Source organism: Ambystoma mexicanum, chromosome 8 (assembly GCF_040938575.1).
Source record: "Ambystoma mexicanum isolate Mex_15411 chromosome 8, UKY_AmexF1_1, whole genome shotgun sequence".
NCBI lineage: Eukaryota > Metazoa > Chordata > Amphibia > Caudata > Ambystomatidae > Ambystoma > Ambystoma mexicanum.
Window position 1 is genome coordinate 706,120,366 of NC_090929.1, and position 15,309 is coordinate 706,135,674.

General features: G+C 43.4%; 1 protein-coding gene across 1 annotated transcript in view; it reads left to right on the forward strand.

Moving 5' to 3' along the window:
• Positions 1-15,309, forward strand: part of PPA1 (inorganic pyrophosphatase 1) — a 399,132-nt gene that overhangs the window by 110,402 nt on the left and 273,421 nt on the right. The window lies entirely within an intron of this gene.

Consider the following 15,309-nt stretch of genomic DNA (forward strand, 5'->3'; position numbering starts at 1 on the left):
GCTCCTCTATGACAAGGATTGCTTTGTTGGATTGAGCATCCTAAAATCATAATGAAGTTAAAACTACGTGTTTTATCTGGAAAAATGTGTTTTCTGATCAACAAACATTTGAAGATCTAATTGCCTCCTTTCATCAAAACATTTTTTTAACTGGATCGCTAATTGGGCCCCATAACTGGTTCCTCATCAGAAGCTGGACATTCTTTCTCAGCTGTAATTAAATCTTTTAATAAAGACGCGGGCTGCGAAGAATACCTGGACTATGTCTCGCCCAGGTCGGAAAGGGCATTATATTTAAAGTCCTGTATTGGAATCTTGCTGACTTCATGTATCCTTTGTGGGGAGCCTGAAGAGACGGTACAACACTATTTGCTACTCTGTCCGGCCATTAAGCCTCTGAGGAAGCGCTACCTGAAGCCTCTATTTTTAAGCCGTGGATGTAGGTCCCTAGCTGGTGCTATGGCAATTTGCCTGGATGCCTCGGATAAGGAGGCTGTGCTTGCCACTAAGTTATCTGAGCTGGTCAAGAAAAACTTATGAGGTAGGATAAGCTGCTGAACAGTGCTATGGGGGTAAAGGCATCTTTCAGTACGAGCTGCTATTGTATGTAGATTTTTATTTGGTTTTAAGGCAAAGCACTGACACTGTAATTTTACTGGTTATTATGAGCTAAGCAATTGTGACGAGGTAATAATGTGTTAACTTCTGTGAACTGCTTTTGACTATTTTGGCGAAATAAATTAATAAAAGTAAAGTAATAAAATCAGGATTTTCAGAATTCCATTCTGACATTTTTTTTTTCTCATTTACTTTTGGAGTTCATCCAGTATTAACCCACATTTATTTTTCCGCATAGAGATGTACAATCGATCTGAGGGGATCTGAATATTATGCCATCTTTGCCAGACGGTCGGCTTGTTACACTCGTCCTTATTTCCCTCTACCTTTGAACATCATATAATCTTGCTCCAATAAATCGTATTTACATTTTCTTGAAATACATCTATTTCTTGGATCAACTTTCCATGTTTTAGTGGCTTCTTATGAACACGTTTTCATGTGGTAATTCAATAAAACAATTTTTTGCATACTCTCAATTAGTTGCCTAGGTCCCGTAATTTAATATGGCTACTTAATTGCTGCATTGGGCAATCTTGAATAGCTTGGAAGGCATCCAAAAGTAATGTACTTATTCATTACAAACCCTGGCAGCAAGTTTAAATTTTTACCTTTTGTCTTTTGTGAGGGGAACACCCATAAACAATTACTATTAATACCCTTGACATAGACTTAAATGCATATTTTGTGATGGTAACTTAAATAGCTTGAATTTATATTTTCTTTTCTCATTTTCATTTTCTGCACGATTTTTATTCACACTATTGTAAAGTTCAACTAAGCGGTTTACTATTTTGAGCATATCGGACCTCAATGGGAAATCCTTACATATCGATTAACCTAGAAGCGATTGTGGAGTCTGATTTAATTCATGATTTTAATTTTACTTTGTAAATATTGTATAGGTTAATGTGTGGTTTCAACTATGATGATTATTGCTCAGAAGTAATTGCTTGAAATGTTCTATTGATCCTAAAACGTCCGGCAAAGCTGTCTTGCACAGGTCAAAATTAAAGTTCAACGTGAGACCTTTCTTTGCTGGCACATGCAATAATCATATTCACTTTGTCATGGTATTGACAAAAAATGCACACCTCTGAAAATCCTGATTCATGATACTGCATTTACCCTGATTGGGATAGCCAAGCATGGTGCAATGGATGGTCTTTGTAGAGTTTGGATAACTTTGATCTGAGGCAGATCCCAAACCCATGTGACTCCTTTACTCCACAACATGAGTGGTTGGGTGATTTCACCGTAATCTTCAATACATTTGGACAATATTGAGTTATTTATAATAGATTTTTTAACTCTTTGGTGGAACAGAACTTTCACCTTTTTCTTATCTGTATTTAAGCCAATGTCCGTTACACTCATGGACTAAAGAAATCTGTTTAGTTTTTTGCACCACTCGACTTTCTGATGCGAGACTTTAGCACCATAATTTTTCAATTGTATTAGTACATGTTTGAACAAAATCCAAACCTTGGATGAATTAAAATTGTCAACAGTCTCGTTTCTTAGCTTGTGGGTTTTGTAGAAAACCTAAATCTTGCTACCAGAGTTTAGCAGACCAAAAGGGACCTTAGTATATGAGAATTGTTAACTGAAAGTTGCGCGGAAGTAGGTGGTGGTGTTGGAGCCATGCACTCGTGCATGTTACCAGTCATTAAGTCTATTGAAGTGTGAAGACTTATTTTTGTTTGAGTGAGGCCATGATCCGTTAATTGTTAAGCCAAGCAGAAGGTACGACACTTTTTATTGAATTCCCGAAGAACGGTGCAAACAGCCATTCACCATTGGGTTTCATGACTTTTAAAATAAGATTGTTAAATGAGCTAATTCGGCTGATTTATTACTTTGGATTCCATTTTCTTAATCTGAAGACATTTCTCCAGCATGGATTCATATGCTCATGAATATTCCTGGTCGTCAGGCCGGGAATCCTCGATAAAAGAAAATAGTTTCACTTTAGTTTATAAACTTTCTCTTATAAACCACTGTCCCCAGCCAATGACTGCCCTCTCACTAAGCCCCTCCTCTGGCAGCCATCTTCAGATTTTTACTGCACGTTCAAGTGTTGGGAGTCCTCGCGTTTCATTCTTCGAGCTTTCTGCGTTTTGTCATGCTTTTTCGATAGGAAAACTGTTTTCGGTCAATCAAACCTTTGTTTATCCATCCGATTAACAGGGACCCGTTTTTCGGCATCTCCTTGCCCCTCAAGGGTTTAAATCGAGTTTACTTCTTGGAAGTTTCCAGAAGTCCATCAGGCCTACACTGTGCCGGATCATGTCTGAGGAGAAGGATGGAGCTTCCATATTCAAGCTCTGCACCAGCTGCAGCTTGCAGAATGTTTTTAGGGACTACAAGCATTCCCAGTGCCTGTACACCCGATGCATAAGAAGGTGAGATCTGCCATGGCTTTTCCAAGCGCACTATGAATGCCTCTACCCCGTGAGGGCCACAGGGGCATGCCTCATCCAGATCTAGCCAACCAGAGCGGGCTTCTAAGTCCTTTGAGGGCGCTCCATCCGTGGGGGCCCAAGACAAGCACCACAAGTCAGATTCCGCTGGGGTCGCTGTGCAAGCGGGTCCCGCGACGGTCGGGGCACGTTCATTGTCTCCATCAGCCTCAATCTCTGGCCATCGATCCAGCTCTTCGCCGAAGAGAAAGTCAGCTGCCCTGGGGAAGCTGCGGGAGAAATCAGAGAAGGCCAAGCAGGACAAGGTTTCTGTCCTGCCAGATAAAGCCCCGGTGATCCAGGCCAAGACGTTCACTTCCATCAAGATGGTTTTTGCCACCCTCTCAAAGGTGAAAGGGGCTGTCCCGGTCCAGGGTACCCCGGTGGTGGCTAGGGTGGCGCTTCCGCCAGACCAATCGAAGACTCAGAGGAGAAGGACGAGAAGAGGATGCCAGACCTCAGCCCAGCAACCCTGTACCCCAGGCACCCTCCCCCCGAGACCTGTCACAGGATATTCGCTCGACCCTCCACACACTGGTGTCAGATTCAGAAGAGGATGCCGACGGCTACACCAGATAGCACTTCTGAAGAACCCCTCCTCTGCCCTGGCAAAGGACTGTCTAGAGAAGTATCGGGTGCCGTAGTCTGCACCTGAATGTCTGCGGTCGCAACTATTGCTGGACTGTTCTCGGCTGCGACAAGGAAGAAGTCGTCCAACCCGTCGTGAACCTCTGACCCCCACCCCCCGGACGACGAGGGGAAGAACTTTGACGCCTTGGGACAGAAAGTAATTTACTCGCTGACGACTCGGGGCAGCCAATGCCTTAGCAAATCTGGCAAGGTACGACCAGGAGCTATGGTACATGATGGTCCTGATCCTGGATTTCCTCCCAGAGGAAAAGTGGGTAGAGGCAATGGCCTTCCTCCAGGAAGGCCAGGTGGCGTCAGACAATGTCATCACTGTGGCCCTGACATTGCGGACACAGGGTTCCGCCAGATGGGAAACGGGGTTTGCCTTAGTCACGACTGGCTGAAGGCCACCAACTTCAGGCAAGACGTCCAGACGTGGGTCCTAGACATGCCGTTCGACAGACAATCTTTTTGGCAAGGCGGTCGACTAATCCTTTCAGGCCATCAAAGCCAACATGGAGACTGCCCATGCCCTGGGCACTCTGCAGCAGCTCCGTCCCTCAGGAGGGAAGTCCGGGGGGTCTTCGAAAAGTTTCGGCGGTGGATCGTCCTCTTTACCGCCAACTCTCCCGTTACACGAGCCAAGAAGCCTACAGGGGTCGTTCCAGGACCTTTGGTGGCCGCCATTGTTATCAATGCTCCCGGGGCGGCATGCCAGCTGCCAAGCAGGACTGAACCGTCCAGGACGTCGGGCTACCACCCCTGCACCCTGGTGGTAGGCCGGCTGGCAAACTTCATCAGCATGTGGGACATCTTCACTGATCGATGGGTACTGGACACTCTAGGCCACGGACACACTTTGGAGTTTCACTGAGTGTCCGCCAATACCACTGGTAGCCCGGCAGGAACACATCCCTCCGATGCTGCTGGAAGTTCGGGCCATGTTAAGGAAAGGGGTAATAGAGCTGGTTCTGAAGCGAATTCAGGGTTCTGGAGTTTACTCGAGATACTTTCTGGTACGAAAGACCGGGGGCTGTGGGCCATTCTCGACCTACGACTCAAGTTCATAAAGTCACAAAAATTCCAGATGGTCAAGTTGCAGCAAGTGCTCCGCCAACTGGAAGAGGGAGACTTTGTCATCATTGTATCTGGAGGATGCGTACTTCCATGTCCCCATTCACGTAAAACATCGCAAGTTCCTGCGCTTCGTCGTACAAGGGAGGCATTACCAGTTCAAGGCTCTCCCCTTCGGACTGAATTCTGCGCCCAGAGTCTTTACGAAGTGCCTGGCTCCGGTGGCGGCCCATCTATGCCTACATGGAATTCATGTGTACCCTTACCTCGACGACTGGCTCATCCGGGCCAAGTTGAAGGACATCGCCGTCTATCACACAGAATAGACCATCCGGCTGCTGACGGATCTGGGGTTCTCGGTGAACTGTGCAAAATCCTGCTCAATTCCATCCCAGAACGTGCTGTTCATGGGGTCTTTGCTCAACAGTGTCCTGTCAGCGGCTCTGTCCATAGGACAGGATTGCGACCATTTTGGGCATGGTGCAACAGCTGTTGGCACCAAGGATCGCCACAGTGAGGGCCATCCAGTCACTGCTCGGCATGTCATGCATCTACCTGGTCCGGCTCTGCAGGTTGAGGATGCCACCGCTCAGGAGTTCCTGGACGCCCGTTGCACCCAAATGTCTGGAAGGTTCACAGACAGGATCGTGCTTGACGAGGAGTTCCGTTGAGCGATAAGATGGTGGGGCGTGTGCTTCAACATCGCCGGGGGCACAGCTTTCCATACCTGGTCTCGGTCACAACGGACGTTTCCCTGGAAGTATGGGGAGCACACACAGGTCGGCTCCACGCCAGAGGCCTGTGGCTGCTGGAGGTGAAGACGCTACACATCAATGTACTGTAACTACAGGCTGTGATTTTGGGCCCTCGACTCCTTTCTTATGTCTCTCATGGCCAAATTGGTGAGGGTCTTCACGGACAATACCACCACAATGTTTTATATCCGGATCAGGGGGGCGACAGTTCCCCAGTGCTCTCCAAAGAGGTGTAGGAGTTGTGGCACTGGGAATAACACACTGTCGCCAACTCCCTCAGCAGGGAGCTGTACCCGGGCCTTCTCAGCATGTCGGCGTCCCCTCCAGTCAAGCTGCCAGTGGTCGTGGATCTTCTCGCCAGGGAAGGAGGAGCGATCCTGCACCATGACCCAGGATCGCTAAACCTGATGGCCTGGCTCCTGCAGCATTTCGATGGGTAAGAGTTGCTTGCGGGCGGCAAGGAGGTCCTCGCCAAGGCTAGGGCGTCATCGACTCTGAAGTGTTACAGACACAAATGGAAGCAGCCTCCAAGGTGCTTCTGTACTTGTCATTGGCTAAGTCTGGGCTGGCGCACGCCTCCATCGTGCATCTGGCTGCTTATCTCCCGCTACACCAGATCTCGGACGGTATTCTCTTTGGTCGCACTGTCTGGTGGTGTTCATCAAAGGACTGTTCTGTTCTTTCCTGCCAGTGAAGGCTCCTGCCCCGGTGTGAGAACTCAACGTGGTACTGACTAGGCTCATGGGCGGGGCGGACCATTTGAGCTGATGCATCAAGCTCCGTTTAAGTTCCTGTCAAGGAAGACTGCTTTCCTTGTGGCCATCACCTCTGCTAGGAGAGTAGATGAGCTCCAGGCCCTGTCTTGCAAGCAGCCTTATTTGACTTTCCGCGAGACGAGGGTGATGGTGCGACGCACCCCTCACTTATTCCCAAGGTTTCCTCGAAATTTTATCTCAACAAGCCCTTGGTTTTACCTGTATTTTTCCGACGCCTTTGTCACCGACTGAAAGGACTTTGCACTCGCTGGATGTGGACGAGTTTTATGTGGCCTGCACGAAGAGCTTCTGAAAAACTTCTCAGCTTTTTGTGAACTTTGGTCCTGTGAACCATGGGAAGGCCTTGTCTAAGGCTTCCATCTCCAGGTGGCTTTCCGGCTGCATCAACTGACACTGGTTGGCAAACCGACTGTCTGGCCGTCCGAGAGCCCATTCTACCAGAGAGATCGCTGTGACAGCGTTCCTGTCTGGTGTGCCCCTGATGAACATGGAGGTCTATGCACACCTTCACGAAATTCTACTGCGTTGACAGGGATTCCAGGGAGGAGTCCAGAGTCGGCCAAGCAGTGCTACGCAATCCGTTCGCTTGAAGGGGAGCCTGGTGAAGAGGTACGAGTAATTGCGTCTGTTAAGCCTTGCCACCTCCCGTGGTTGTGCATGTGTGTACTGCTATGTATTCTCTATTCATGAGCATGTGAATCCATGCCAGACCCCATGCTGGAGAAGGAACAAGTTACTTACCGGTAACTGTTGTTCTCCAGCATAGGTCTGGCATGGATTCACATGCAAAGCCTCCTTCCTGCCCCTCTGCGGCTCTTCTTGGTCCTGCCACTTTACGTGCTACCAAATCTGAAGATGGCTGCCAGAGGAGGGCTTTAGGGAGAGGGCAGTCATTGGCTGGGGTCAGTATGACCCAGAGCACAGCGATTGGTTTATAGAAGAGAAACTGTTTCACTTTGGTCTATAAATTTTACTGAGGATTCTCGGTTTGACTGGGAATATTCATGAACATGTGAATCCATGCCAGACCCATGATGGAGAACAGTTACAAGCAACTTGTTCCTTTTTTACATGAACTGGAGGTTCACTTGGGTCTATTGAAATTGTATAGATCTTTGATGTCGACCCATAGCAACCTTCTTGAGTGAATAATATGCATATCTGTCTGATCTCATTCATATGCACTCAATTGACAGACCAGGTCTGAAATGTCACAAGTGACATCAATTTCAGTTGCTTCATTGTTCTTCATTTCAGCTATTTAGTGGCATTTTCAGTGTGGTGTTGCAGGGAATTGTCGTTTTTTAAAGTAATTTTTTTTTTTTGAGACCACAAATTGTAGTCCCCTTAATCCACACATCAGTTAATTTGTATCAGCTTTTTGGAGAGAGGAACTGAATAAAGTTTTATTCAAAAAACATTTTTTTATTACAAAAAAATTAATCGTACAATCTTTTCGAGGACAAATTCAAATGAACTGGCCATGATTGGCACAAAAAATTAAACTGTACAATGTACTTGACCATGCCAGTCATACACATCAAGCAACATCCTGTCAAGCTGAGTCCAGTAGAGATGGTCCGCGGAAGCTGCTGAACCCTGACAGTTCCCCTAAAGTGTAGCACACTAAGCCAAATTAAACAGCTGAGCCTGGTACACATCTGGAGGAAAGTGGATAAAATGAGAAACACCAGTTCTTCTATGGAAACGACCAAACTGCAGGCAGGCTGAAAAAGCAAAGATTCAAATTAAACAACCATAGATACTTACTCCCTTCACCTTCTATAAATATGACTTCCCCACCATACCCGGCTCTCCTCTGTTTGCCCACAGGATGTATTTGAGTGATTTCTTCTTCTGGCCTTGAAATCACTTTTTCCTGATGCAACTCTCAACTTAATACAAAAACCCTAAACCTTCTGACTTGGCTCTCCTTAAGACAGAAGCCACTGCTCCCATTGAATCTTGATGAGCCAGTCTCTCTCAAGGAAACAAACCTCTTGCTGCCTTAACTGGTTCCAGTTTATTTGCCTTATGAAAATACTACAAAACCATTCAGGTTCATATGAGTTTTAAGGTGCACACCAAACCTAGTTCGCTAGGAATCCTGGTACAACTATATACAGACTTGAGTTCCTTCTCATTGCCTTTAAAATAGTTTCTTTAGCTTGGAAATGGTGCAGTGTCTCCAACAATGAACTTCTTTTGCTGAGATCCGCGCTCGCGTGCCTCAGTCTACGTGTTAGTTGCAGTTAGTGCAACGTCACTGCGCTCCCGAGATTCAGTCTCCAAGGAAGAGAGTCCCCGTGCACACGTCCTCTTTTGACACGGCATACCGGAACGAAAATCACGCTGCACACACGGGGGGAAAGCTACAAACGCTCGAATCTAATGGGATAGAAAACCAGGAATACAAGCGCACACATTCCAAACTCAAACTTTTACTGACGGGTGTGCCGCGCTACGCTCCTCACCTGCTGCAGAGTTCAGCCAATTGGGTACGCTCGCTGTTCGCGTTGCCGGCCGAGCGAGGGGTGGGGGGAAAATAAATGTAAACCGCTGGGAGCGCCGACTCGTGTTGTCACAGCAATGGCACGAGCAGCTCCATCCAGCATAAGTTTATAATAAAATGACTCTCGTGCGAGAGTAACCTATATTTACAGTTTTACAGACTTTTGTTTTTTAACTTGCAGCCATTTAAATATTTATAATTATCTAATCAAACAAGTGCTATTGCAGACAATGGTCTTAGTTAAAGTCACTTTACTTCCGGCCTTGAAAAGTAACAGAATATTCCTCCAGCCACCAGACTCATCCTCCTACTCCTGGACACTTGCACAAAGGTCTTCATGACTCTTTTAACCCCACTAGACATCAGAAAACATGAAGTTAAGGCCAAACTAAGAAAGAAACTATTCATACTAAAGACTCAATTTCTAAAGGCACATGCAAACAGAACCTGACACTTTCACAATCGATAATAAAATTACATGCAGAAACACATAACTTGCAGTATAACACTTACTGAACATAAATCTTCAGTTCAAAGAGCAAGGGTTCCGAACCAACTTTTAGGCCCCTGCAATCAGTTCCAACCGGTTTTGACATAGATATTCAAGAACGTCTTAATCGGGGAAAAACAAAGCACTAAAAATGCAAAGAAAAAATAGTCTTGGAGACAACTCATTGTACATATTCATTACAAAGGACAACTTAATCCAAAGAAAATATGCCCAGTAAATTACGGTATACAATTCAAAAGAGCCAGGGGGAAGGCAGAAACGTTAGCTTCCCACAGCCTACAGTGTACCGATGCAAAAGGTGAGGACACCTCCATGTCCACATGCAGAACACTGTATGCCTAAAAAAAACCACCACCCGACTAATGGAAAATGAATTTAAAAGTGACCAACTCAGAGGAATTGTCTGAACCTAGCCTACCTATTTCGGATGCAGTTGTCCAAAGATGAACACCGACAAGAAAAGATGTTTTAAATCGGGAATCCGCCTTTTGGGCATGATTTGCTACTTAAAAATCTGGGCTTTTTTTTTGTCTCCACTCCATTTTAATGTCCACTTGTCCAAGTGCTATTTTTGAACCATTATAATTAATACTTTATTTCAGTAAATATCTCGCCATACAAATCCAAAAAATACCTAAATCTGCAATAAATATTATGTAGATATTAATACAATCTGATAAAATACATTGCATGCCAAAACCAATTAAACTCCTCACGCATTCATTAACTGATCAAGATTAAATTGACTAAATCAAATTCTCATGGTCTGTCCTGAAATGAGGAATAAACCTAAAAACCGTAGCAAATTGGGACTTCTGTTGCAGATGGTGACACAGCTTTCAATAAACTATTCTCAAATTGCTTTGCAAAGTGCATAAGTGCAGAAAGGTTAAGTCGTACCGAGTAAAGGTAATTAACGCCGGTTGGCATTGCTAAGAATTGAACTTTAGACCAGATACATTGAAATCACTCTGAGGAGAATTGGGACACACAAAGCAGTGCATTGTTGTTTCTTGGTTCTTACTAAAAAAAAAGGCAAACTATTTTTCCAAAACAAAGAATCATACTTTTGCAGTTGAAATTCATGACTTATCTTCAGTGGATTCATTTCAGTTATTTAAAGCAAGTGATCAGATTTTTTCAAAAATGTAGTGAAGTGGAATGACACTGTTACCTGTTAAGCTATGCTTTATTCCAAAGCACAAAGCAGATATTGGAATGTATTCGCTATTTCAGAATGTTCATTTTGTAAAGAAGTAGGATTTTCTAAAATTCAGATTTTAATTTCTTTTTTGTAATGCTTGAATCTGATTCTGAATTCTGTTGCTTGAATGGCATTATTTTCTGTACACTTCAATTACATTTTTTTACAGTACCTTGCCTGACGGTGCAAGTTTAGTGAAAAATGATGGCGATTGTCATCCAGCAATCATTCTGTGTTACGTCATTGCTCCCGTAATCTGTCTTGAAATTGTAATCATTGTATGCATTTGCTGGAATATTATAGAAGTGTTGCATCAACGTTTATTCAAATTGTAGTCAAATTATTTACCTGGCCGTATCTTTACCATGGCATTGCATGCATTTAGTGTGCCATAACAAAGTTCTGATATTTCGTTGCCTGCATGGACATAAGTCTACATGAAAATTTGTTTTGACTGCTTGATTAAAGGCATCTGTTTTCATTTCTGTGGTAGAACAGTATTTTTGTAAATTATAGGCTGAAGATTGTCTTTCTTCTTGGGGCGTGCTCCCAAAATCGTCCAAAAGCTTTGTGGTTTGGAGTGTCATGAAAAACCACCAAATCACGGGTTGTTTTTTGAGCCATTATGGGATACTGATCTGAAGAATTTACGTACGTGGCACTCCTCGTACTGGTGTTTTTATTTTTTGGAGCCTTTGAGATTTGTTTTTCAAGATTATAATCGTAACGAGTGCTCCAGGTAAAATTTTGAGGTGGCAGTATTTTACTGCATATTTTAAAATGGAGTGTAAATGTGCTTTCAAGAGAATAAAAATGACTTTTCACCTTTACAACAGTAAAATGTATGTGACATCCAGCTGTGGTGTGCGGAAACTGTATGGAAAACATTACCATGTGGCAGCTTTCTGCATTGACAGAATACACCTTTTCATTATTTCTCTAGTCTGACAATTTGATATCCTTTATATATTTAAATGTTGAAAATACAAAAACCTAGTCAATTGCATAGTAAAGCTAACATTGTATTGTGTGTTCTGAGGTTCGATACGAGAATTGTCTTTTGTTAAAGTATATTTATACTGTGTACTATTGCCACTGGAGTGGTCCTCTGGCTGCTCTGAAAGGCAAGGTGGTAGGTTAAGTTAGTAGGTCATCGCGGGAGACGGAGTAAGAGAGCTGTGATGTGCTGTTGGCAGCTTCAGTTCGATTTTCGCCGTTCGCTGAGCTGCAGCGTATTGGTTGCTAGCCTTCGATTGCTGATGTGCGAAACCAAAATGAAAGCATGCTGTTAAAGTCCTAATTTCCTGGAGCTATTGCTACCTAATGGTATGCCAATGTTATGATACAACAGTGCAGAGAGGAAAGGACTTCATGATAAATCATATACCTAATCTCATGGTTAAATGGTTAATTATAAAGCACTTTTTGGCAAAGCGCTGTACATAGAACATTTATCGCAATTATCACCAAACCGAAGTTGGTACTCCTTTATCGACCTCTAAAGGATGAAAGGCTGGGTTGGCCTTGGTAGGATTCAAACCTGCAACCTAGAGATCATGCACGGATCGCAGCAACAAGTGCTCAACATGCTGAGCGCTCTTATTGGTAAACATTCTTCGATAAACTGAGTATCGACTGAGGTATAATAATCAGTGCCTAAATGTTGGACGAACATGTATGAAGCTCTACATAAAGTTAAATGCCTATCTGGATTATCACAGGGACAGGTTTTGCTTAGTTTGTTAAATTACAAATGTTACATTCATTTGTTTCTTTTTGAACAGCGCATGCACTTCCTGGAGAGTCAGGTTTTGGATGTTTTAATTGTATTCTTAAAGATTTGAGGCTATAACACCTGTGATTGGTGTAATGACAATCACTCACCCTTGAGCAAAGACTCCTATAGTCAGTGGCAGCAATGTACCCCATTAGTATGCACGGTTTAGTGTACATCCATTCAACCTTGCAGTCAATCATTTTACACAGTTTTTATAATTAGTGTAAATTAAATTATAAGTGTGAAAATGATCTGCCTCTGCATGATTATGCACACAGCACAGGAACTCTGAAAAATGCAATTGTGCAATACTGGTTTGGTTTTACTGCAAAAAAGCATAATTTGTTACAAAATAATTTTCAATTGCAACTTAATTTTCCATAAAATTATACAATCCTAAAATGCTCGGAAAATAAATATGTAAGGTGCTTCCGTTTGCTGCAGGAGCATCTACACACCACAGCAGACGTGGTGTGCAGTTTTTTAAATATATATATATATTGTCTTTTAAAGGCTTCATAGAAATAAATTCTATTTCAGACGCTTTACTCTTTTCTCCATTGCTTGCAATTACACCCATGTAGATAAAAATCAAAGGAATCCTTCTGGTTTCTGTCAAGTAACCTGACCTTTGCACTGCCCTCTGCTCTAAACGTGGGCTTAAATGTACTTTTCGTATTTACAAGATTTTCATGGATAAAGTCCCGGTACGTACCTTATTTGGAGGCCTGATCGTAACTATCACTGTCTGAAGATGCAATCGCATGCTGACGGTGTATTTTGACAACGTGATTTCTTATCAAAGCGGTCTAGCATAAAAACAAATCTGAGATCTCCCTGGCCCTGTAGTTTGAGTTAATGTATTTGCGTTTGTTAAAATAATCTTATCTTTGTGCAGAAGGTGGTTTGTTCTTTGCTCAATTTGGGAGCCATTTTTTTGTTGTTGAAGATTCCAGATTAGTGTTTTCAATGTTAGCTTGAGGTTTCCAGGAGTATCTGAAGCCTATTTTGTGGCCTTCACACCATCTCTCCAATTGTGGATTTACAGTTTGATATTGACATTTCATGATTGGCTGATGGGAAAATGATGGAAAAATAATTTGACACACTCTAATTGATGCAAGTCCATTTCTATTTTACGAAAGGTATTCTTTTGCTGCTTTTGAGTTCAGTGACCAGTCGAATTTAGACTGGTTTTCTTTTTATTTATAATTTCTTGTTCATGTAATGTTTGTGAGCTCTCCATTATGACTTGATTTCTGAAGAGCTCATAATTGCTTATGCACAAACCATTCCCAACCAGATGTTGCATTATGGTTTCAGGAAGTTGATCGAAGAAGCATGAACAAATGTCTGTTAATTCCCATCAAAATCTATTTAATCACATAAATGCTGACCAGCACGAAAAACATTTTGTGGGTGTGATTGGCAGTAACAATGATGCGCAGAACATTTCATCTGTTGCTTCCAGGCATGCCAATTGGAAAAAAGTGAAGCTAGTTTATCATTGAAAGCCCAATAAACCACATACGATTCCCATGTCTATTTAAATTACTTTGTGTTCTCTCAAATGTGTACTGTACAGGTCTTAAAATGTGCACCCTCCTCTAGCCATTGGCAAGTGATAACTGATTCTTGGTGAGTAAAAGTGTGTGCTTTTTCGATTCGGAGAACTGAAGGGGACCACCCTTGCTACATGCACTTTATTTTGAGTCGATGTGTTTTTTTTTAAATGTATATATATTTTTTTTTTCAGCTGCTCTTGTGATGTGACTTTTGGTATTCATCAAGATCAAATTCTAGTCCCTGATCTTTCAATAACACTTTCCATATATTGTGGGCAACGCAACCATGGTGCTCTTCATGTCAACATTATATAATGGTTCTATGTAATTACTCCATCTATGAATTCCACTTTATTGCAGTTGTAGTTTAAAAAAGGAGTGAACCATAATTTGTCATCCCTCCCCAAATGTTTATTTCGGTACACCTACCTTACTGGATCTTGGAATTGCCACCATGCACGCACACATAAATACACATACACATATATTCTATCCGACGCTTGTGTGTCTGCTTAGATCACATGCCATGCACATAGGCCCACATTTAGTGGTAGTCGGTGGGATGTCGACTGGACGTGCCAGTAATACTATCCCTAGTGTGACGTATACTGTGCCCATGGCGCTTCACATCGTGGTTGGTCGATAGTTTGCAGAGTTCTTCTTGATTAGACCAAGATTAATTTTAGACTTTCTTCCTATCCTTACTATATTCCCCTCCCCCTTCGCCGCCCCCACCCGCCACACTGCCAACTGCTTCAGCGGCTTTCAACGGACCGCTCTTATTCCATTCTGCAGAGTAATTGTATTTTGAATTATTTGCCGTGTTCTGCTTTAGTATTTTTCATAGACGTGCTGTTATCAATAAATAACTTACTATCTTTATACTAAAGCCTGGTTGCGTGTTCACTCGTTTTGCTGCAGAGAATTACCCTATCTTGTACGCTCCCTATACTGACCAACTTTTCTTGAGAGAAGTCTGACTGCTCAGCCACAGCTACCAATTGAATCTGTGTGGTACAGACTGCTACCAAGTGGGTTCATCGCAACACCTGTAGTCCTAAATCTTTTGCAGTGGTCCCAGAGGGAACTGCACAGGTTTCCGCCTAACACTTTCTTCCTATCCTTATTATATTCCCCTCCCCCTTCGCCCCCCCCCCCCCCACCCGCCACACTGCCAACTGCTTCAGCGGCTTTCAACGGACCGCTCGATCGTTGACGCTACCACCGCCTTGACGATCAAAGACTGCGACCTACACAGGTCTCGCCAGGCCTTGGCCCATTACAGTAGGGAGAGTGGGGGGGTTCACATCTTCGCTGTTACAGAATGCCTCTTCTGATGCCTTATCTTCCTTGTTATCTCCACGCTGCCTTTTTGTCTCGCTGTGGACAACACACCATTAGTTTTGTCCTATCTGCAACAGGAAA